This window comes from Tamandua tetradactyla, chromosome 22 (genome assembly GCF_023851605.1).
Source record: "Tamandua tetradactyla isolate mTamTet1 chromosome 22, mTamTet1.pri, whole genome shotgun sequence".
NCBI classification, from domain to species: domain Eukaryota; kingdom Metazoa; phylum Chordata; class Mammalia; order Pilosa; family Myrmecophagidae; genus Tamandua; species Tamandua tetradactyla.
The window spans coordinates 18,027,940-18,053,821 of NC_135348.1; positions in this window are offsets into that span (position 1 = coordinate 18,027,940).

Below are 25,882 nucleotides of genomic sequence, written 5' to 3' on the forward strand. Positions count from 1 at the left end.
TGAGTCTAGTTCACTTCTCGTGTTATTCAAGAACTCTGTTTCCTTATTGATCTTCCATTTAGATGTTCTATTCACTGATAACAGTGACATATTTTAAGTCTCCAAAATTATCGTTTTATCTTCCTTCAATGTTGTTAGTATGTGCCTCATGCCGTATGGGGCACTGTGGCTTGTACATAGATATTTATGATTTTTAATTCTTCCTGATGGATTGCCCCTTTTATTAATACATAGTGTCCTTCTTTGTCTCTTTTAATTGTTTTACATTTGAAGTCTAATTTGTATATTAGTATAGCTACCCCTGTTCTTTTCTGGTTGCTCTTTGCATGGAATATTTTTTCTCAACCTTTTACTTTCAACCTGTTTTTGTCCTTGGGTCTTAAGTGAGTCTCTTGTAGACAGTATATATAGATGCGTTCTATTATTTTTTTTTAATCCATTTTGACAGTCTATGTCTTTTAATTGGTGAGTTTAATCCATTAACCTTCAAATGGATTTATTAACCCATAAAGGCTGGACTTTCTTCAACCATTGTTTCTTTTAGATTTTATCTGTTGTACATTATTACTTTTCTCTCTCTCTCTCTCTCTCTCTTTTTTAACCCTGTTAGTTACCCTTCCTGCTAATCCCTATTTCTATGCTCTTTTCCAAATCTCTCTCTCCTGTATTTTCCTATCTGCCTGTAGGCACTCTTGAGTATTTCTTGTAGGACAGGTTTTCTGGTTCACAAGCTCTCTCAGTGTTTATTTACAGAAATATTTAAAATTTTCACTTATATCTGAAGAACGGTTTTGCTGGATATAGAATTCTTGGTAGGCAGTTTTTCTGTTTCATATCTTAAGTATATTATCCCAGTGCCTTCTCTCCTCCATGGTTTCTGCTGAATTATCCACACTTATCAAGCTTCTCTTGTATTTGATGGATTGCTTTTTTTATGTTGCTTTCAGAAGTATCTCTTTGTCTTTGACATTTGACAATCTGATTAGTGTCTTGGCATAGGCTCATTTCAATCTATTCTGTTTTGGGTATGCTGTACTTCTTGGATCTCTAGTTTTATGTCTTTCATAGGACTTGAAAAATTTTCATTGATTATTTCCTCCATTATTCTTTCTGCCCCTTTTTCCCTTTTCCTTCTGGGACACTTATAACATGTATATTCATGGGCTTCATGTTGTCATTTAATTCCCTGAGAGCCTGCTCAAATATTTCCATTTTTTCCTTATCTGTTCTTTTGTGTATAGAATTTTATATGTCCTGATTCCTAGTTCACTAATCCCTTCTTCCTCTTCATTTCTGCTCTTGTATGTCTCCATTTTGTTTTTCATCTCTTCTGCTGTGCCTTTCATTCCCATAGGTTCCGCCATTTCCCCCCAAGCTTTCTAGTTCTTCTGTTTGGACGCCCTGCGTCTTCTTTGTATCCTTCATGTCTTTTTCTATATTTTCCTTCAACTCATTGAATTGATTTAGAAGATTTGTTTTAACATCATTATTTAGTTGTTTCAATTCCTGCATCTTAGTTGAGGTGTTAGTTTGCTTCTTTGGTTGGGCCGTATCTTCTTTATTTCTGGTATGAGGCATGATCTTCTGCTGGTATGAAAGCATCTGATTTTATTGCTTAGTTTTTTTTAGAGTCATTTTATCTCTTTTGCTTAGGGTTTTCCTATTGGTTGGATGTGCTGTCTATATCTGTTAATCTCTCTCACTGGCCAGTTGTCATATTTTCCCAGGCTCTCCCTAAAGCCACATGCTTACAGTGGTCTGCCTCACGGATGGGAGTAGGTACTGGGTACCACACTATCTCTGCTTGTGGGTAAAACATATCTGCTCTCTCCCAGTGGCACTCTGTTTTTCACCATCCTGCAAGACCTATGTTTGTTTTAGGGCACTGCCTTAACATTGGGCCATCCTTGTTTCTCAGCCAAAACAAGGGTGGGTTCCTGTGCTGGAGCTCTAGACCCACTCCAGTTGGCCTAGAACAATTTTCTGGGTAGTCTCTGAAAAAGCCCTTCAATTCTCTTGCACTTTCTGTTCTGCAGATGGCACTGTTCAATAACTTAATTGTTCTCGGACCTCTTCAGAGCATGAGGCTACATTTCCCCAGGACAGGCTGACTGCAGGGCTCCTGCTCCATCTCTTTGCTGGACAAAATGTGGCTCAGTACTGGTCTGTGTCCCCACTTTATTTATGGCAGTTTTTCCATTCTTTACCCTTCCTCCAGGCAGGGAATCAGGTCTCTCACTGCCATTTCTCACAGGAGTGTGGTGAGTGGAGAATTTGTGAATCCATGGCTGGAAACAGAACTTCTGTCCATGTTTTCTCAGACTCTCTGTCCCTTTCTGCCCTGGGTCTTGAAATGCTCTCCGCTATCCCTCAGATATCCCGAGGGTGAGGTTTGTTCCACTGCTATGAGAGAATTTGTGTTCTGTGTCCCCGTTGGGAGAGATCCTGCTGCTGTTTCTCTGTGAGAACGAGTGAGGTGAAGGGGAGAAGGCTGCCAGGTCCAGGATAGAAATCTCCTATCTGATAGTCTTCTACATCTTCAAATTTGGGATTTGTAGGGTCCCTCTCCAGTCTATAGCCTCTCCCAGTAGCCGAAGAATTCAGAATTGCTGTTTTTTAATGCTGAATCTCTGAGGAGAGATTTCCAGTAGTTGTTTACATGGCCATGTTGATGATGACACTCGCATGCATGTTTTTTTTCCCTTTGTACGCTATAGGGCGGGGCTCACATTTCATTCTTTTTCCATGTGAGTATCCCCTCATTATAGCACCATTTGTTGATTTTTTGTTTGTTTGTTTGGGAAGTGCAAGAGCTGGGAATCGAACCCTGTCTCCCACATGGCAGATGAGAATTGTACCACTGAACTACCCTTGCACCCCCCCGTGTGGGCTTTTTATTTGGAAAGATCATTGCATTTACCCAAGGAAAATGAAAATATACACCCATTCAAAAACTGATACTCAAATGTTCATAGATGCTATATTTTTAATGGCTCCAATTTGTGAATGAATGAGCAAATAGTACTATGTTTACACAATGGAATACTACTCAACAATGAAATAAATGAAGTACTGATACACACAGTGGCACACGTGAATTTCAAAAACATTTGCTTAGCGAAAGAAGTTAGACACAGAACAGTGTGTGCTGTATAATTTTATGAATTTGAAGTTCCAGAAAAGGCAAGACTATAAAGATAAAAAGCAAATCAGAGAGCCAAAATGTAGCTTCAGAAGGAACGTGAGCCAATTCATTCTCCCTGGCTCCAAGTCTGGGTCTAGCTACCTTAACCGAAATTGCCGCTCCCAGGAGACTGCTGGAGATGTTAGCTGGCCTTCAAAATGTTCGGAGGATGAAACGAACAACTACTGGGGGAGTGGAGATAATACAGAGCAGCTCCCGGAGCCACGAGGGAGATTAAAGGGACAGCGTACCCCATCCTGGAACGGCTGACTATCTGGGAGAACCAGCTCCGGTGAGATCACCAAGGGGCACGGGCTTTCCTGGGTGGGACAGCAAGCGACCGGAGTCCCTCCCTTCCACCTTCCCAGGCCAGCTGGTAGAATTGGACAGGCGGTCCCCTTAGGCCGCGGCAGCTGGTGCCCCCACCACACGAGGCCCCCCGGAACAACTGAGATAGTTGGGTCGGAAATCCCCAGACTGCGGAGAACAGTGACCGGGGGATCCCTTCCAAACACGTGACTCCCCCGTCGGCTGGGAACAGTGCACTCTCCCGGGCTGCGACAGCTGGAGCCCTCCCGCCACGCTTGGTGCCCCGGGCCGACTAGCTAATTTGGCCGGACGCTCTCCTGTGCTGCGACAGCCGGCGACCCTCCCCGCGTTTGGAACCCCGGGCCGGCTGGCATTCTTCCAAGACGCTTCGGTTGCCGAACCTCCCCTACGGCGAGAGTTTTCCAGAGTTGAGGGACCCACAGCAACTTTCGCTGGTGGAACCCACAGACAGGCGTGTGCCACGTGCGCCACCTACTGGGCAGGATAGAAAGAACAGAACCGAGAGACTGCGCAGAAAAATCTTTCAACCTGTGGGGTCGAACACCCGGGGAAATCTGACTAAATGCCCAGACGCCAGCAGAAGATAACGGATCACGCTCAGAAAATTGAACATATGGCCCAGTCAAACGAAGAAACCAATAGTTCAAATGAGATACAGGAGCTGAAACAACTAATGCTGAATATACGAACAGAAATGGAAAACCTCTTCAAAAACGAAATCGATAAATTGAGGGAGGACATGAAGAAGACATGGGCTGAACATAAAGAAGAAATAGAAAAACTGAAAAAACAAATCACAGAACTTATGGAAGTGAAAGATAAAGTAGAAAAGATGGAAAAAACAATGGATACCTACAATGACAGATTTAAAGAAACAGAAGATAGAATTAGTGATTTGGAGGATGAAACATCTGAACTCCAAAAAGAAACAGAAACTATCCGGAAAAGAATGGAAAAATTTGAACAAGGTATCAGGGAACTCAAGGACAATGTGAACCGTACAAATATACGTGTAGTGGGTATCCCAGAAGGAGAAGAGAAGGGAAAAGGAGGAGAAAAACTAATGGAAGAAATTATCACTGAAAATTTCCCAACTCTTATGAAAGACCTAAAATTACAGATCCAAGAAGTGCAGCGCACCCCAAAGAGATTAGACACAAATAGGCGTTCCCCAAGACACTTACTAGTTAGAATGTCAGAGGTCAAAGAGAAAGAGAGGATCTTGAAGGCAGCGAGAGAAAAACAATCCGTCACATACAAGGGAAACCCAATAAGACTATGTGTAGATTTCTCAGCAGAAACCATGGAAGCTAGAAGACAGTGGGATGATATATTTAAGTTACTAAAAGAGAAAAACTGCCAGCCAAGACTCCTATATCCAGCAAAATTGTCCTTCAAAAATGAGGGAGAAATTAAAACATTCTCAGACAAAAAGTCACTAAGAGAATTTGTGACCAAGAGACCAGCTTTGCAAGAAATATTAAAGGAAGCACTAGAGTCAGATACAAAAAGACAGAAGAGAGAGACATGGAGAAAAGTGTAGAAAGAAGGAAAGACAGATATGATATATATAATACAAAAGGCAAAATGGTAGAGGAAAATATTATCCAAACAGTAATAACTCTAAATGTCAATGGACTGAATTCCCCAATTAAAAGACATAGACTGGCAGAATGGATTAAAAAACAGGATCCTTCTATATGCTGTCTACAGGAAACACATCTTAGACCCAAAGATAAATATAGGTTGAAAGTGAAAGGTTGGGAAAAGATATTTCATGCAAACAACAACCAGAAAAGAGCAGGAGTGGCTATACTAATATCCAACAAATTAGACTTCAAATGTAAAGCAGTTAAAAGAGACAAAGAAGGACACTATATACTAATAAAAGGAACAATTAAACAAGAAGACATAACAATCATAAATATTTACGCACCGAACCAGAATGCCCCAAAATACGTGAGGAATACACTGCAAACACTGAAAAGGGAAATAGACACATATACCATAATAGTTGGAGACTTCAATTCACCACTCTCATCAATGGACAGAACATCTACACAGAGGATCAAAAAAGAAATAGAGAACCTGAATATTACTATAAATGAACTTGACTTAACAGACATTTATAGGACATTACATCCCACAACAGCAGGATACACCTTTTTTTCAAGTGCTCATGGATCATTCTCAAAGATAGACCATATGCTGGGTCACAAAGCAAGTCTTAACAAATTTAAAAAGATTGAAATCATACACAACACTTTCTCGGATCATAAAGGAATGAAGTTGGAAATCAATAATAGGCGGAGTGCCAGAAAATTCATAAATACATGGAGGCTCAACAACACACTCTTAAACAACAAGTGGGTCAAAGAAGAAATTGCAAGAGAAATTAGTAAATACCTAGAGGCAAATGAAAATGAAGACACAACATATCAAAACTTATGGGACGCAGCAAAGGCAGTGCTAAGAGGGAAATTTATTGCCCTAAATGCCTTTATCAGAAAAGAAGAAAAGGCAAAAATGCAGGAATTAACTGTCCACTTGGAAGAACTGGAGAAAGAACAGCAAACTAATCCCAAAGCAAGCAAAAGGAAAGAAATAACAAAGATTAGAGCAGAAATAAATGAAATTGAAAACATGAAAACAATAGAGAAAATCAATAAGACCAGAAGTTGGTTCTATGAGAAAATCAACAAGATTGATGGGCCCTTAGCAAGATTGACAAAAAGAAGAAGAGAGAGGATGCAAATAAATAAGATTAGAAATGAAAGAGGAGACATAACTACTGACCTCACAGAAATAAAGGAGGTAATAACAGGATACTATGAACAACTTTACGCTAATAAATACAACAATTTAGAAGAAATGGACAGGTTCCTGGAAAGACAGGAACAACCAACTTTGACTCAAGAAGAAATAGACGACCTCAACAAACCAATCACAAGTAAAGAGATTGAATTAGTTATTCAAAACCTCCCTAAAAAGAAAAGTCCAGGACCAGATGGCTTCACATGTGAATTCTATCAAACATTCCAGAAAGAATTAGTACCTACTCTCCTCAAACTCTTCAACATAATCGAAGTGGAGGGAAAACTACCTAATTCATTCTATGAAGCCAACATCACCCTCATACCAAAACCAGGCAAAGATATTACAAAAAAAGAAAACTACAGACCAATCTCTCTAATGAATACAGATGCAAAAATCCTCAATAAAATTCTAGCAAATCGTATCCAACAACACATTAAAAGAATTATACATCATGACCAAGTAGGATTCATCCCAGGTATGCAAGGATGGTTCAACATAAGAAAATCAATTAATGTAATACACCATATCAACAAATCAAAGCAGAAAAATCACATGATCATCTCAATTGATGCAGAGAAGGCATTTGACAAGATTCAACATCCTTTCCTGCTGAAAACACTTCAAAAGATAGGAATACCAGGGAACTTCCTTAAAATGATAGAGGGAATATATGAAAAACCCACAGCTAATATCATCCTCAATGGGGAAAAATTGAAAACTTTCCCCCTAAGATCAGGAACAAGACAAGGATGTCCACTATCACCACTATTATTCAACATTGTGTTGGAAGTTCTAGCCAGAGCAATTAGGCAAGAAAAAGAAATACAAGGCATCAAAATTGGAAAGGAAGAAGTAAAACTATCACTGTTTGCAGACGATATGATACTATATGTAGAAAACCCAGAAAAATCCACAACAAAATTACTAGAGCTAATAAATGAGTACAGCAAAGTAGCAGGCTACAAGATCAACATTCAAAAATCTGTAGCTTTTCTATACACTAGTAATGAACAAGCTGAGGTAGAAATCAAGAAACGAATCCCATTTACAATCGCAACTAAAAGAATAAAATACCTAGGAATAAATTTAACCAAAGAGACAAAAAACCTATACAAAGAAAACTACAAAAAACTGTTAAAAGAAATCACAGAAGACCTAAATAGATGGAAGGGCGTACCGTGTTCATGGATTGGAAGACTAAATATAGTTAAGATGTCAATCCTACCTAAATTGATTTACAGATTCAATGCAATACCAATCAAAATCCCAACAACATATTTTTCAGAAATAGAAAAACCAATAAGCAAATTTATCTGGAAGGGCAGGGTACCCCGAATTGCTAAAAACATCTTGAGGAAAAAAAACGAAGCTGGAGGTCTCGCGCTGCCTGACTTTAAGGCATATTATGAAGCCACAGTGGTCAAAACAGCATGGTATTGGCATAAAGATAGATATATCGACCAATGGAATCGAATAGAGTGCTCAGATATAGACCCTCTCATCTATGGACATTTGATCTTTGATAAGGCAGTCAAGCCAACTCACCTGGGACAGAACAGTCTCTTCAATAAATGGTGCCTAGAGAACTGGATATCCATATGCAAAAGAATGAAAGAAGACCCATCTCTCACACCCTATACAAAAGTTAACTCAAAATGGATCAAAGATCTAAACATTAGGTCTAAGACCATAAAACAGTTAGAGGAAAATGTTGGGAGATATCTTATGGATCTTACAACTGGAGGTGGTTTTATGGACCTTAAACCTAAAGCAAGAACACTGAAGAAGGAAATAAATAAATGGGAGCTTCTCAAAATTAAACACTTTTGTGCATCAGAGAACTTCATCAAGAAAGTAGAAAGACAGCCTACACAATGGGAGACAATATTTGGAAATGACATATCAGATAAGGGTCTAGTATCCAGAATTTATAAAGAGATTATTCAACTCAACAACAAAAAGACAGCCAACCCAATTACAAAATGGGAAAAAGACTTAAACAGACACCTACCAGAAGAAGAAATACGGATGGCCAAGAGGCACATGAAGAGATGCTCAATGTCCCTGGCCATTAGAGAAATGCAAATCAAAACCACAATGAGATATCATCTCACACCCACCAGAATGGCCATTATCAACAAAACAGAAAACGACAAGTGCTGGAGAGGATGCGGAGAAAGAGGCACACTTATTCACTGTTGGTGGGAATGTCAAAGGGTGCAACCACTGTGGAAGGCAGTTTGGCGGTTCCTCAAAAAGCTGAATATAGAATTGCCATACGACCCAGCAATACCATTGCTAGGTATCTACTCAAAGGACTTAAGGGCAAAGACACAAACGGACATTTGCACACCAATGTTTATAGCAGCGTTATTTACAATTGCAAAGAGATGGAAACAGCCAAAATCTCCATCAACAGAAGAGTGGCTAAACAAACTGTGGTATATACATACGATGGAATATTATGCAGCTTTAAGACAAGATAAACTTGTGAACCATGTAATAACATGGATGGACCTAGAGAATATTATGCTGAGTGAATCCAGCCAAAAACTAAAGGACAAATACTGTATGGTCCCACTGTTGTGAACGGACATTCGAGAATAAACTTGAAATATGTCATTGGTAACAGAGTTCAGCAGGAGTTAGAAACAGGGTAAGACAATGGGTAATTGAAGCTGAAGGGATACAGATTGTGCAACAGGACTAGATACAAAAACTCAAAAATGGACAGCACAATAATACCTAATTGTAAAGTAATCATGTTAAAATACTGAATGAAGCTGCATCTGAGCTATAGGGTTTTTTTTTGTTTTTGTTTGCTTGTTGGTTTGTTTGTTGTTGTTGTTTTTTACTATTACTACTACTTTTATTTCTTTTCTTTATATTAACATTTTATATCTTTTTCTGTTGTGTTGCTAGTTCCTCTAAACTGATGCAAATGTACTAAGAAACAATGATCATGCATCTATGTGATGATGTTAAGAATTACTGAGTACATATGTAGAATGGTATGATTTCTAAATGTTGTGTTAATTTCTTTTTTTTCTTTCCGTTAATAAAAAAAAAAAAAAAAAGCAAATCAGTGGTCAGTAAGGGCCAGTGGAGAGAGGCAGAGGATTGACTTGCAAATGGGTATGTGGAAACTTTTTGAAGGTGATGGAAATATTCTACATCATGATTAGAATAATTAGAATTAATTAGAATTAGTTGTGGCAGTAACTCGACTGTATACATTTATCAAAATGCATCAGTTATTACTTAAAATGGTGAATTTAATTATATATAAAAAATTCCTTAATGAAGTCAACAGAAAAAGAACATGAATTCTATATTTAAAATTAATTATTATTGATGCATAGAAAGGATGGGAAAGGCTATCATCTGAGGTTTTAATAAAATAAATTAAGCAGCAGAAATTAATCAGGGGTCTTCAATTTGTTAAAAGTATGTATTTAATACAGTCAAATACCCATGTGTCTTAGATTATGGTTTTAAAAATAACTGCAGACATTTTTAGAAAGTAATTAAAATGTATGCAGAAAACCCTGGATACTATAAAACCCAGCTTGTTGTTAATATTCTGTTTGCTTGCTAGTTTATTTTTTGTATTCATTAAGTTATGTTAGTTATTATAGTTATTGGCTAGATTAGTGAGAATGCTTTTCACCCAATAGAGGGATGATGAGAGCTTGCTTATTCCTTTCCTTTTTGTTGTTACTCTATGTCTTTGGGCAGTAAGGGCACTGTTTTTCTGACAAGAAGTGTAACAAAAAGGAGGAATTTTTGCCACTCTATGCTAAGACCACTAGGTATTAAAAACACCTGCTATGTTGGATTTGAAAAATGATATATGCAAAATGACTATTGGGAAGACATTGGAGGGTTTTATCTCAGACAAACTAGTTTTTAGGATTTATATTCTTTAATTATATTTTGAAGTGAATGATTTTATTTTAAGGTCGTTGATCAGAATTGTACGTTACTCCTTAAGGTTTGTAAGATTCACCAAATAGTATAATAAAAGTTTTCAACTTTATTTCAACTAAGCTTCCACTATTTGATAATCTCGTAGGATTATTGAAGGTATTTCAACCAACTATCAACTTAAATTAGAGACATTTATTTTACAAGTAGCCTTAGCAGTCTGATGGGGACATTACTTCTGACATTAGAAAGCTGTGTTCCTTTTAGGCATTCCTTGATGTGAGATTAGAAGCTGAAAGCTTGAATAAATGATGTATCTCTTAGTGGAATTAAGGGGTCAGGTAAATGTACTTTGCATTCAAGGTGAGATTCAAGGAAGTTCTACTCAGAATTATCCTGGGTCAAATGGCCATCCTTTGGTTACAAGAGCATCTCAGAGGATATTTATTGAGCTTCTCACCCTGGCTCCTTGAAGAAAATCAGGGTTCTACTAGTAAGAATGAAGGGACGATGGATACTGAAAAGATGAACTGTGCTATCTACCACAGGAAGCAAGTTTGGAAACAAGGGGACACACATTTGCAAGAATTTTAGGATAAGAGATGATGGGTATTTCTAAAAGGAGCTAGTGAGACCTTGATGATGGGCTTGACATGAGGTGGCAGTGAAGTATGTAGTCAAGGATGACTTCTAGTTGTTGGGCATGCTCAAGAGGTTGAATAATAATACCATTTACTGAGATTGTGAAGACTTGTGGATGGATTATATTTGGGAGAAAAAAATCTAAAACTGTCTCTAATTTAAGAAGTGTGGTAGGTTGAATTACGTATTCCAATTTAGACATGTTCTTAATTCATGTTCCTTGAGTGACATGAACCTATTGTAGATAGGTCCTCTTGAAGATGTTATTTTTAGTGTAAGTGTGGCCCAACGGAATGAGAGTGGGTCTTAATCCAACTGGGGGTTTAATAAAAAGAACCATAAAATCACAGAAGCAGAAAAGAGAAGGCATCACCATCATGCAGGAAAGCCAAGGAACTCCAAGGATTGCTAGCAACCAGTATCAGAATGCTATAGTCTTTGGAGAGAAATCAGTCCTTGCTGATATCTAGATTTTGGACTTCTTCTAACCTCAAAATCATGAGCCAATAAATTCCTGTTGTGTCTAAGCCAAGCCATAATATGGTATGTGATAGCAATTCAGTCAAACTAAGGTAGGTAAAAATGTCACCTTTGCTAATACCAGTGATAAAGACTTTTGACTGTTTAGCAGATCAGTTGTGGCAGATATTTAGGAGACTGGTTAATGAACATAATTATTGAAATTTTTGAGCTCTCTAATATATCACTCTATCCAGAGCCACAGCCAGCTGCAGCAAAGAGTTCTAGCTTTGACAGTCTGGAGACTTCAAGGCAATTGAATTCTCTAACATCTTTATAGTTTTGGTGTCAACAAGCTTTTAGAATAAGACATATTCTCCGGGTTTGGGAGCGTTGTGATTTTATCTGAAATCGGTGGGCTACTTGTTTCTGGAGAAGCATCAAACAAATATGAATATGGTCAGGAATACGAAAGGACACTGTAGCTATGGGAATGGACACTGTTACTTTATTTTAATTTAATTTTATTTTTTTGGGCACATGGTCTGCAAATTGAACCCTTGTCTCTGGCATGGTGGGCGAGCATTCTACCACTGAACCACCCATGAACCCTGGACACTGTTATTTTAAAGAAGACTAAAGAGCAAATAATAATTTGAAATAGTATTATGAAACTCAGAAATTAATTCTTGGGACAGTGCTTTCATCTTAATACTATGATACCACAATATCTTTAGGATTACTAACATACAATGGCCTCTTAATCCTGAGTCACATCACAATTTCTTGGCTTTCTTTTTAAACCCCTTCAGGATATAGTCTCAACCAGCCATATTTCCCCCTTTGTGGTCTCAGTACCTGTGTTTTGTTTCTCCTGCTTTTCTGTTCTCCAGCCCTGTAGGTGTATCCATCAATGGACCCCAAGTGTTACCCCAAGGCTGCTTTAAATGCTATAAAGATATGACATGGCTAACAGTATCCCTGCAGCTTTAGCACCATCATCAGATAGGGATTAGAATTAAACTCCTATAGTCAACTGGATCCCAAGATCTACGGCATCCCAGAGAATAAGCCCTCTGGACTCCTTTAATAACCCAATAAACTCTTTGGACTGGGTTCACACCATCACCCTGACTCCACATGCTAGCATGTTATTTTGCATGATACCACTGTTTCCTTCGGAGTTTGAGATTCTGCTCTGGTTCCCAATTCACGTGTTTCTTTCCATTCCTGTGACTTTGGAATGCTGTGTTATGCTTCCCTTCAGTTTAGCTACAGGTTTTATTTTCCTGTTGTAAATGGACAGGTCTCCCAGAACCACACACAACTCCCACTGACTTACATATAATTCCCAAGAGATTCTTGTCATAATACTGTGTCCTGTGAATTGGTTCTGGTCTGAGGCCTGCCTGACTTAAGTTTGCTTTGCTCTTGGATTCTGTGTTGTAGGATCTTTTCATGGGGAATGTCCCTATAATATCTCTCTTCGTCCAGCTCCTGTTTTAGTGTTGCCAATCCAACTTGGCTAATGGTATACTGTCCCTTAATATGGTCATTCTCTCTGTGACATTTTTCTTGCTATTTATTTAATATGGAAAGGCTTTTTTTCTGTCTACATATCTGACAAGGTCCACCTCAGTTTTCAGTTTTATGAATCTTCATCAATTTTTAACCCCAAATCATTGCCTCTTCTACCTTACCTCTTCTCACAGTTGAGCCTTTAAAACAGATCCATTTTAAAACTGTTTAATGAGTATATATATATATATATTACTCTCTAATGACCTCTCAAGTTTATGAAAATAGTCTTTAAATGTATTTTAATTGAAGTAAAACTTCCTAAGCATAATTTTGGATTCTCTCCATCCAGAACTGCATTTTACCCACTACCTATACTTTTTATTTATTCTCTGACTGTAACAGCTTTTTTCTCTTTAGAAAAAATGCTTTTGAATGTATCTCCTTAGAGGATCTGAGATGTGTTACCCAGACCCATCCCTTAAGGATTGAAGAATTTATTCTCCTGGTTCCTGAGGACATTGGCCTTTATGGTTCCCGCCAAGTCTGTCCCTGGAAATTGCCTTCACCTGATGAATCTCCTCACCGAAGCTACTCCCCATCTCTTTTAGTTTCTCAGCTGCTAAAACAAATGCCATACAATGGGTTGGCTTAACAACAGGAATTTATTGGCTCAAGGTTTCAGGAGCTACAAGGCTTCTTTCCTCTTGGGGTTGCTGCTGGCTGGCCAGAGATCTTTGGGGTTCCTTGGCTTTTCCAAAACATGGCAATGCACGTGGCAGTGTCTTCTCCTTTTTCTTCCAGGTTCCATTGAATTCCAATTTCTAGCTGCTCTCTGTAGATTTTCTTTTTCTTGTCCAATTTCCTTTGCTTGTAAGGACTTCAGTGATATTGGATTAAGGCCCACCCTTACTCAGTTTGGGCATACTTTAACGAATAACATCTCTAGAGGTCCTATTTACAAATGGCTTCACATTAACAGGACCAGGGGAGGGGATTGAACGTGCCTTTTGTTGGTACCATGATTCAATCCCCAACACCATCCCAATTACAGCTCACAGTAACGAGGGATAAAAAGTGGGCTACAAAGGTCTGATCCCATTGCTTCACTTTGGGTCACCTTGGAAGGGCCATCTTGGCTAAAGAATTCCTCATGGGATTAGTGAAACCTTTGCAATTGCCTTTAGTTCAATATTATACTTTCCTCTCTTACAAGTGTTTGTTCTTAAAAGCACTTCCCAATAAACCTCCTACACATGAATCTCCATCTCAGTGTCTGTTTCCAGGAAGCCAACTTAAAGCACTTTCCATTGGGTGACTATGATTATTCTTCCAATGTTGGTATCTTTGAGGTATCCTCATTTGTCAAGTAATAGCGCTCAAAAATGTTTGATGACTTGAATTATTCTCTCGAAACTCACTTATTTATGGTCTCTGCAGAGGATAGCTACTTATCTTCTATTTGCTTCCTAAAAGTCGATGTTTTCTTTAACCTTTCTTTTTGTTTTAGATTTTTGGCAAATCCAACATGTTCTATAATTTCAGTCACCAAAACGACCTTTCTGCTGTTGAATGTCAAATCCTTACCAGACTGCTTGCTTTCTCCACTTGCCTGTCCTTTGTACTCCTAAGTAATTTTGAATGCTTGTTTATGCTGTGCGTGTAGCTTTTTAGGGAGAGAGTAGAGAATAGGTTGGGTGGTGGTGACTGAGGGGTGGAGTCAGAATATTCTTAATGAGATTTCAAGAGTCTCTTAGGAACCTAAGGACAGAGCAGAATTTAAGCTAAACATGAAAATTCCCAGGAGCCTGTTAGAATAAATTTGGAGGAGGAAGGAAATGAAGGTATTTAGAATAAATATGGAGGAGAAAGGAAATGAAGGTATTTTGAACTAGTTATGGAAGAACTAGTCAGGACTTGCAATTTAGTACTGAGAGATAGATACATTGTAATCAGAGCAATTAGAGATTGTGGCTTGAAATTTCAGCTATTTCTACAAAGCAGCCAGGAGTGTCTGAAAGTGTCAGCTGTGGTACATGTTATACCACACCTCTAACTCAACATTTCTAAAACAGAACTTGCTTTTCTATTAGCTTGATACCCCCAAATATCTGTTTATCAGTGACTGGCCCCATTCTTAATAGGCCACTCATTCTTAAAATATTCGAGAAATCTGTTGTTTGAATAGATGTTGCCCTATATATCAAGAAAATTCTCTTATCTTTTTTATTAAGTTATAGATTTACAGAATAATCATGCATAAAATATAGAGTTCCCATATGCTGCCCTATTATAGCACTTGCATTAGTGTGGTGTATTGGTCGCAATTTATGAAAGAACATTTTTATAATTGTACTCTTTACCTATAGTCTGTTGTTTACAATATAGTTCAATGTGTCATTCAGTCTTATATTTAAGGAAAACTTACTGTAGTAACATATGTACAGCCTAAAATTTCCTCTTTTATCCATAAATATATAAAGCAGTCCTGTTAATGACAGTCACAAGGTTGTCCTACCACCACCACTGACCATTATGAAAATTTTTCTTCACACCAAACACAAACTTTGTACCCAGTAAGCACTGACTCCTCATTTCTTCCCTACTTTTCTATCCCTGGTATCCTATAATCGACTTTCTGGCTCTATGCATTTTCATATTTTAGATATTTCCTATAAGTTAAATTATACAGTATTTGCCCTTTTGTGTCTGGTTTATTTCACAAAGTATTATGTTTTTGAGATTCATTCATATAGTAGCATGAATCAGAACTGCATTCTTTTTTATGGCTGAATAATATTCTATTGTATATATATATTTATGCCATATTTTGTTTATATATTCATTTATTGATGGACACTTGGGCTGCTTTCATCTTTAGGATATAGTGAATAATGCTGCTATGAATATTGGTGTGCAAATATTTGGTCAAGTCCCTGATTTTAATTCTTTTGGGTATGTGCCAAAAATTGGAATTTCTGGGTTATCTGGTTATATGGTTGTTTTTACAAACCACCAAACTTTTCCACAGAAGTCACACAATATTACATTCCTACCAATAGTGTTCAAGAGTTCCAATTTCTTTGCATCCTTGTCAACACTTCTTATTTTCTGTTTTTCTTTTTCTAAACAATAGCCATTCTCGTGGGTGAGAAGTGGTATCTCATATCGTTTTGATTTGCATTTCCCTAATGGCTAATGATGATGAGCATCTTTTCATGTGCTAATAGTCCATTTGTATATCTTCTTTGGAGAAATAGCTACTCAAGTTCTTGACTCATTTTTAAATTGGGTCTTTTGTCTTTTTGTTGTTGAGTTGTAGGAGTTCTTTAACTATTCTGAACATTAAACTTTTATCTGATATATGGTTTCTAAATATTTTCTCCCATTTTTCAAAGTTGTGTTTTTATTTTCTTGATAATATCCTTTAATGCACTAAAGTTTTTAATTTTTATGAAGTCCTATTTATCAAATTTTTTGTTGTTGCTTGTGCTTTTGGTATAATATCTAATAATCCATTGCCTTATCCAAGGTCCTGAAATGTATCTCCCTACATTTCCTATTAAGAGTTTTTTTGTTTTGTTTTGCTTTGTTTTAGCTTTTGTATTTAGGCCATTGGCCTATTTTGAGTTAGTTTTTATATATGGTGTTAGATAGGGGTCTACTTTTATTATTTTGCCTGTGGATATCCAATTTTCCCAACACCATTTGTTGAGGAGACTATTCTTTCTGCATTGACTGGACTTGGCACCCTTGTTGAAAACCAGTTGACCATAGATGTATAAATTTATCTCTGAACTCTCAATTTTATCCCATTGGTCTATATTCATCTTATTATGCTAGTACCACACTTTTTTGATTACTGTAGCTTTGTAATGAGTTTGAGTGTGAGTCCTCTAACTTTGTTCTTTTTTAGGGTGGTTTTGGCTGTTAGTGGCTTCTTACCTTTCCATATGAATTTGATGATTATATTTTCCATTTCTGTAAAGAAAACTTTGAATTTTGATCAGAATTTTGTTGATTCTCTAAATCTCTTTGGATAGACATGACATCTTAACAATATTAAATATTCCAATCCATAAACATGGTATTCCTTTCCATATATTTGTGTCTTTAATTTCTTTCAGCAATATTTTACAATTTTCCATGTACAAGTCTTTTACATCCTTAGTTGACTTTATTCCTTTTAGTTGTTATTGTAAATTGATTTGTTTTCTTGGTTTCCTTTTTGGATTGTTTGTTGCTGGTATATAGGAACAACTGATTTTTTTTGTGCTGATCTTATACCTTGTCATTTTGCTGAACTCATTGATTAGCTTTAGTAGCCTTCTTGTAGATTCTTTGGGTTTTTAAATATATAGGACCATGTCATCTTCAAATGGAGATAGTTTTACTTCTTCTTTTTCAATTTGGCTGTCTTTTTTAAAATTTAGTTTTGTCCTAGTGTGCTGACTAGAACTTCTAGTACAGTGTTGAACAGCAGTGGTAAAAATGGGCATTCTTGACTTGTTCCTGATTTTAGGGGGAAAGCTTTCAGTCTTTCACCATTGAGTATGATGTTAACTGTGTGTTTTTTTTTTTCTGCATTGGCAGGCACTGGGAATCGAACTCGGGTCTCTAGCATGGCAGGCAAGAACTCTACCTGCCAAGTCACCGTGGCCTGCTCACTGTGGGTTTTTAATATATGTCCTTTAACATGTTGAGGAAGAGCCTTCTAGTCCTAATTTTTATGTGCTTTTAATCAAGAACAGGTGCTGTACTTTGTCAAATGATTTTTCTGCTTCAATTGAGATGATCCTGTGTGTGTGTGTGTGTGTGTGTGTGTGTGTGCTTACCATCATTCTGTAAGTCTGGTGCATTACATTGATCAATTTTTCTCATGTTAAACCACCCTTGTGTAACTGAAGTAAATTCTACTTAGTTATGGTGTATAATCCTTTTAATGTGCTATATGATTATTTGTTTTGGTAATATATATTTTTTGAGGATCTACCTTTGGTATTAGGATAATAATAGAATGAGTTAAGAAGTGTTCCCTTAACTTTTTGAAAGAGTTTGAGAAGGATTGGTGTTAAAAATTCTTCTTTGGTGAAATTCACCAGTGAAGCCATCTGATATTGAATGTATCTTTGTTGGGAAGTTTCTGATTACTGGGCCAATCTCTTTACTTGTTATTGGTCTGCTGAAATCTTGTATTTCTTCTTGAATCAGTTTAAGTAATTTGTGTGTTTGTAGGAATTTGTCCATTTCATTTGGGTTATACAATTTATTGACATACAGTTGTTCAGTGTGTCCTCTTATTATGCTTTTTATTTCTGTAAATTCAGTGGTAATATCCCTCTTTTATTTCTGATTTTAGTTGTGTCCTTTTTTTTTTTTTTCGGTCAGTCTAGCTAAATCTCCATGTATTTTTTAGTCTACTGCTCTTTTCTTTTCTCCAACTCAATAGACTGGGTTATAGTATATGCCACTTTGTCTATCAATAGCTTGCAACATTTGTTGAACAGATATTTGTGGGACACTTTTGTATGATTTTCCTCTAGCTACTGAAAGAAATTACTGCAAACTTGGTGACTTAAAACAATGCACATTTATTCTCTTACAGTTCTGAAGGTCAGTTTTATGGGGCCCAAATCAAGGTGGCCAGCAGATTACATTCCATCTGGAATCTTTAGGGGAGAATCTGTTTTATTGACTTTTCCAGCTTCTAGAGCACCCGTTCCTTGGCTTGTAACCCCTTCTTCCATATTCAAAGTCAGAAGCTTAGCATCTTGTTTAGTCCTTACATTGCCTTCTGCTTCTTGTAGTAAGGTCTTTCTCTGCTCTCTTTTATGAGGATTGGGATTCCTTATCAGGATTGCCTCTCACTTGTGATTACACTTAGGGCCTACCTGGGTAATCCAGGACAATGTCTCCATCTCAAGATCCTTAACTTAATCACATCAGCAGAGTCCCCTTTGCCATATAAGGTAATATTTATAGTTTCCAGAGATGTAGATGTGGATATCTTTGGGGCTATTATTTAGCCTATCACAGTTTACCATATTTTAGGTAGTATACTCGGTACTGAAGTTGCAATGAAGAATGATATTATACATGGACTTCAGTTTATATTCTAGAGGTGGAACTAGATGTTAATAAAATAATTACATGAGTCCATGTAAGATTGCAATTGTAACAAGTGCTAGGCAGCAGAGATAAACAGTGCTATATGTGCTATAACAGGAATCTGGTTTTGTCAGGGATGTCAGAAAAGAGTTTCTTGAGTGTATGAATATATATATATATTCACACACACACATATATATAATAAATGATAAGTAGGCATTAGACAAAGGGAGGAAATGGTGTTCTCTACAGAGACAGTAGTGCAAAGACACTTGGTAGGAGGGAATATGACAAAATGAGGGAATTAAAGGAGGAAAGCACAGCTAGAGCATCAAAAGTATATGAACTGTTAGACAACAAGAGGCCGGGGACACATAAGCAATAATAAGATATTTTGTGTTTCTAAGAGCACCAGGAATGTTCAAAAGCAGGAAGGTTATAGGATTGGCTTCTGTGTGAGATTGGGTTAGAGGGTGAGAACAGATGGGGGCGGGGCATAGAGCATTTAGGGGTTATTCATGTGAGAGACTGTGGTATCCTGTCAGGATTGCCGTGGTGAGGTGGAAAGGAGTGGACATATTTAAAAGATATTTAAGGGATTAAATGGATATGATTTTGTGATGGGTTCAGACAAAGAGGACCCTATCAAGGATGATTTAAAGGTATCTGGCTTTTGCCACTGAATGACTGTGGTGCATTCAGTGACAAAGGGGACACTAGAAATTAAAATTAGATTTTGGGGGTGGATCATGAGCTAATTTTGGACATGCTGAGTTTGAAGTGTCTTTAAGACTTCCAAAAGGAGATGGTCAAGTAGAGTTGCTGGTCAAATAATTTAGGCAGCTGGATATATAAATCTGGAGAGGTTTGAACTGGGCATATAGGGAAATTGTGGTGGTGTGTTTTAGCTTAGAAAGAGAGAATGAGGAAAGGAGAGAGTTTAGGACTGAGACCTGAGGAACTACAAAACTTAATGGCAGGCAGAAGGGAGAAAAGAAGTGATCATCAGAGTAGAAGAAAAGCCAGGGAGACTCTACTGAATTGGTAAACAAGGGCAAATGAGACCACTGGTTGGAGAAAAATGTCATGCAATAAATAGATACTGGCAGGCTACGGTGGCTCAGCAGGCAGAGTTCTCGTCTGCCATGCCAGAGACCTGGGTTTGATTCCTGGAGCGTGCCCATGCAGGAAAATAAAAGAAGTTACTGGGGTAAAGTGGGGAAGTGTGGGAACTCTGAACTTCATGTAAAATTTTTCTGTAAACCTAAAACTGCTCTAAAACATAAAACCTATTAAAATATATTTTCTTCTAAGCGAGTTATGGTTTTTATTTCACTTTTATATTTGCACATTTCATTTATTTACAATATATTTTTAGTGTAAAAGGTGAAGTATGGATACAATTTTTTCCTGGGTATTAGCCAGTTTTTCTAGAATCATATTTATGGTTATATTTATTCATAAATTTATTTATTCGTAAATTGAATAATCCATTCATTCCTGCTAATTTGAAATAGCACTTTATCATATTAAATATCAGATGTATATGGGCCTATTTCTGGACTCTATATATCATAATTTATAGCCAATGTATATGTAAGAATAAGGACTCTGTTCTTATTGTTCCATTACCAAACTATTTTAATTAGCTTTTTTTTTTTTTAACATGGGCAGGCACCGGGAATCGAACCCGGGTCCTCTGGCATAGCAGGCAAGTGTTCTTGCCTGCTGAGCCACCGTGGCCCACCCAATTAGCATTGTTTTATAATATGTTTTCATGTGTGGCTTTAAATTCTATGATGCTTTTTCTTTTCCAGTTCTTTCCTGAGTTGTTTCAGCTTACTAAGAAAAAAAAATCTTTTCGTCTTATTTCTTCTTTGACTTCTTCTAACTGTACTTTGAACTCTTGTTTCATAGGGGCCGTTTTGACAGTTTAAATTTCATGAATAATGTTTGGCAGGATTTTCATCTTCTTTGGGAAGTTTTTTCTGGTATGCATTCTTTGTCTGCTTTCTGTTGTCCATGAGTCTTTCCTTAATTTTTCTTCAGTATTTTCCCTTGGATTTTATGTATCCTTTTTCTCAACATCCTTCTTCATACTAGGCCAATCTTCACTGCACTTGACAACTCTTCTTCAAATAAACTGTGGTTTGTGCCATTTCTTTCTGTTTCTCATTCCATTTTTTTTAAAGATGGTTTCAGAGAGGAGATAGAGTCATCGATATCTTTACCCTGCTCCCTTAAAACTGAGAGTCCTGTAACTTTAAAATTTTAAATCTAGCTTTGGTTCCCCAGAGTTTTATAGATTTAAAGACTTAGTTGGATATTTTCAGGAAGTCAGGCTGATCTGAATGACCGTTACAGGGCAAGTATTGGAATAGCTATAGAATTATGGAGAAAGAGTTTGATAGCTCCCATTTTTGGTCTAATACTAATGAATAATTTAAAAATCTGGTCATATAAAAGGTATCTCTACCAAGTCCTTCGTCATGTTTTTTATTTGTTTGTATTTTTTCTTTTTAGAGTCCACAATCAAAATTCAGTTCCCCTGTTTCCAAGGTGTAGGGGGAATTTTCATATTATAAAAAAAATATGGCCATAGATATAAAAGATATTTAGGATCTAGGGATATCAACTATCTCCCTGCTAGTGAAGATGGGGGGATATAATGAGGAAGCAATGTGGATAATTTCATACTACTCTTTAATTTTTTTTTTTTATCCTTCTCCTTAGATGTGTAATCCTCTGATGCGTTATGAGCCCACTTAGCTAGAGAGGGAAGTGGCTGGGTGAAGAATGTGCCCTTCCTGAGTGCAGAGACTAAGCCTGGCTGGCTTGGAAGTCTGTCTTCTTTCCACTCTGCCTTTTTGCTCTCTTCATGTGGCTGCTTCTTCCTCTCCATCGTGTGGCTGCTCAGCCAGTGTGTTGGGAATGGCTCTTGTCACTCACATTTACAGTCTCTTGTCAGAATCTCCCTCAAATTAGATGATCTTTCAAGTTTCTTGGTCCCTTTCTTTCTTTCTTTAACTTTTTTTACTGTATAGTATAACATATATACAAAACATAGAAATGAATATACAAAACATAGAAATGAAAAAGCAGTGGTTTTCAAAGCACTCTTCAACAAGTGGTTACAGAACAGATCCCAGAGTGTGTCATGGGCTACCATATGATCCCCTCAGATTTTTCCTTCTAGCTGCTCCAGAATATAGGAGGCTAGAAGGCTTAAATACTTTTTTTTTTTTTATCATCACAGTTGACTTTTTTTCCTTCTTTTTCTGTGAAAAATAACATACATACAAAAAAGCTATAAACTTCAAAGTACAGCACCACAATTGGTTGTAGGTATTTCAGAGTTTGACATGGGTTGCAGTTTCACAATTTTAGGTTTTTACTTCTAGCTGCTCTAAGATACTGGAGACTAAAAGAGACATCGATTTAATGATTCAGCATTCAGATTCATTTGTTAAATCCTATCTTCTATGTGTAACTTCACCATCGCCTTTGATCTTTCTACACCTCTCTTTAAGGTTGTTTGGGCTTTAGCAATTCTAAATGTTTCATATTGGAAGGGTCTGTCACTAATATGGGGTGGGGAGATGGAACTATCTTATGTCTAGAGAGGCTGGGCTAGGTTTTGGGACTTATCTGGACCAGGGACCCATCTGGAGGTTGTAGGTTTCTGGAAAGTTACTCTAGCATCTGGAACCCTTGTGGAATCTTGTATATTGCCCTAGGTGTTCTTTGATTGGCTGGAATGGTCCTGGTTGGGGGTTGGCAGGTTATGATAGGTAGCAAGGTCTACCTGAAGCTTGTGTAAAAGCAACCCTCAGAGTAGCCTCTCAACTCTATTTGAACTCTCTCTGCCATTGATACTTTATTAATTACACTTCTTTTCCTCCTTTTGGTCAGGATGGAGTTACTGAGCCCATGGTACGAGGTCTGGATTCATCCCTGGGAGTCATCTCCCATGTAGCCAGGGAGACTTTCACTCCTGGATGTCATGTCCCACATAGCAGGGGAGGGCAATGATTTCACTTGCAGAGTTGGGATTAGAGAGACTGATGCCACATCTGAGCAACAATAGACGTCCTCCAGAAGTAATTCTTAGGTATGCCTATAGGTAGTTTAAGCATCTCTGCTACCTACATAAGCGTCACAAGAATGAGCCTCATGATTAAGGGCATGGCCTGTTGATTTGGGTGTCCCTAAAGTCTGACACAGTATCAGGTGATTCTTTGATGGTAAAGTTTAATAGTTCCAAATTCTTTCTCCCATCTCTTAGGGGACTTTGCCAATACATTTTGATTATCTGCTTAATACATTAATATTAATTACATTAATATTAATGTATCCAGGCATCACAATAATCTATACAGAATTAAAGGACCTCTTTCTTATTCTGTGCTCCCTGTGTTTCAGTTGTTCAAATGAGCTATACAAATAGGTTTAATTAGATTATGCGCTACAGAAAATTTCAGTTCCAGACCAAATAAACCTTTCTTCCATTGGTCTCAAAGAGTATGTGTGGTTCTAAAATATAGACACTGTCTTCTTACCCCATGTTCTGAATTACTTTAACCCCAACCTGTTTGGCTTTGTTCTTATCTCTAAATATCAGGTTACATATATAAAAAACAGCCTCTCAAAATCCAGAAATAATAATCAGCACTCCAGAATTAATTCATCTGCTCTAAAAGCTTACAATCTAGGTCGCTGTTTTCTTATGAGCATTTTCTAGAGGTGACCAAACCATTCTTGTTCTTTTGTTTATAGTTTATTTTGTCTCACCAAATGCCCCACGTTCATTCTCATTGTCGCATGCCTCATGACTTTGTTCCTTTTTGTAGTAGCACAACCTTCATGCATAAGTATACACCATCATTTGCCAATCTACAGAATTGCATCCTTCAGCCACCTGCATTCATAGGGCATCATGTAGAGGGTCCAAAGTCCACAGTCCATCAACATTCTTGATTTTAGATAATTTCATTGTTCCCAAGAGAAAGAAAACCAATAAACACACCCTTGCCAAATAGGAAATCTAAATTTCCTCTTAACTCTTGTCCCTTACCCCATCATTTACCTCTGCTTTTTACGTGGTAGTGCTGATGGTTTCCTTCTGAACATAGCTCATAGCATGCAATAGCAGTTTTCCCCCTGTACCCTGGACTTAAACACTCTTTATCAAGTATCTTATCTTTGAAGTAATTCTTGGAAAACTAATTCATATTTCTAGTATTAGTCAGTGGGACACATAGGTCCATATAACCCCTTTCAATCTTATTCATTTTCAATTTGGTGATATTTCTTCCAAACCCACTAGAGAATCACCCTGGCTCCTATGTATTCCCTTACATTGGAGTTCAACCTCATTAGCTAATGATTACTCTTTAATTTTTAATGAAAATCCTTTGGAGGCTTATCAAAGGAAAGAGGAGATTTATTGGATGTATAAATTTAACTATTTTGAAAGTTTGTCTCTTGGTCTGTTTCCTTTACCCAGTGATTTTAGCATTAGGTTATGTGAGATCCACACAAGGTGGACCTTGAGATTCTTCATCTTATCAGTAAGAAGAAAATAAACCATGGATTAATTAGGTGACTTTGGGATGTGGTCAGATATTTGGGGTCTTTCATGAACAACTCATTCTAGTCATATCTTAAGAAACTTCCTTTAGGGTTGATGAGGGAGTTCTAAGAAAACATTGTGACTCTACATTTATTTGGTTGACACAGGTTCAAAATTTGTAATATTCTACAGTCATTTATATATATATATTATATAATATATATATAATATATATATTCATAGTTTATTATTAGTAATAGTGGTTACTCAAATAATATAAAGTACGTGGGCTAAAAGGAAACAAAAACCTTTTCCAAATTAATTGTGAAAAAAAGAAAATCTAATATGCAAAAGTTTTTAAGTGGTAAACAGTAAACCTTAGTAAAATAGTGAAATGAAAGAAAATAGTTTAGCATTTATTCCTGTGGAATTGGTTGTATAAAAAATTGTAAAAATTTTCTGAACTCTCCATACTGAGTTGACACACTGATTATATTTTAATGATTTTAAAGTGGTTCATGAAAATATTTTCATTAAAACAAAATGCTAAATTATTTTTTAAATCACTAAAGATTTATTTGATAGACATTATATAGGTGCTATTTCTCATCTTTCAGTTTAATATATTAAGATAACAATGGCAATATCCAGACCAATGAAACATATGTACCTCAATACAGGAATAAATAGAATCTTTTCTTTTCTGTTGCCAACTGCATTAAACACCTGTTTTCCACACGACGTTCTTTATAGAGCCACCAGTTTTCTCTTTGGCTTTTCTTTCCATTTTTTGTGTTGTAAAATAGTGTTTCACTACATTCAAAAGAAGCTTTAAAAAGTTTTTTTTCTGATTTTTAAAAATTTGTTGCTTATTTGCCTTTCTTTTTTTTTGTTCTGTAGTCACTGGTGAGAGATGTAGTTTTTTTTGCAAGTTCACTTATATTAATAGGCGTAACAAATACTGTGGCTTAACAGAAATTTCCAAATTCCTTATTTTAATCTGTTTTCCTTTATAGGACACAGCATGTTCAGATAAAAGAAGTTGAAGCAAGATGTGCAAGCCCAGGACTTTTTTTTTTTATTAAGAATTTATAGTTGTCTACTTCTCTATAAGATGACTTGACTTTTCCAACAATGAAAGCTGCCAACGTGTTAAAAGGCTGTAACCTATTTGTTGTTTTACCATATATGATGCTGTTGAATATTTGGCCCCTGTCAAAGCACTCCAAATTAAGCTGTGTTAATGACTTTTCTTTGCACTGGTGATTCATTGCTGACTACTGTTCTTGTCCTGACATGCTTTTATTATGAGCAGTGTCTCTCTA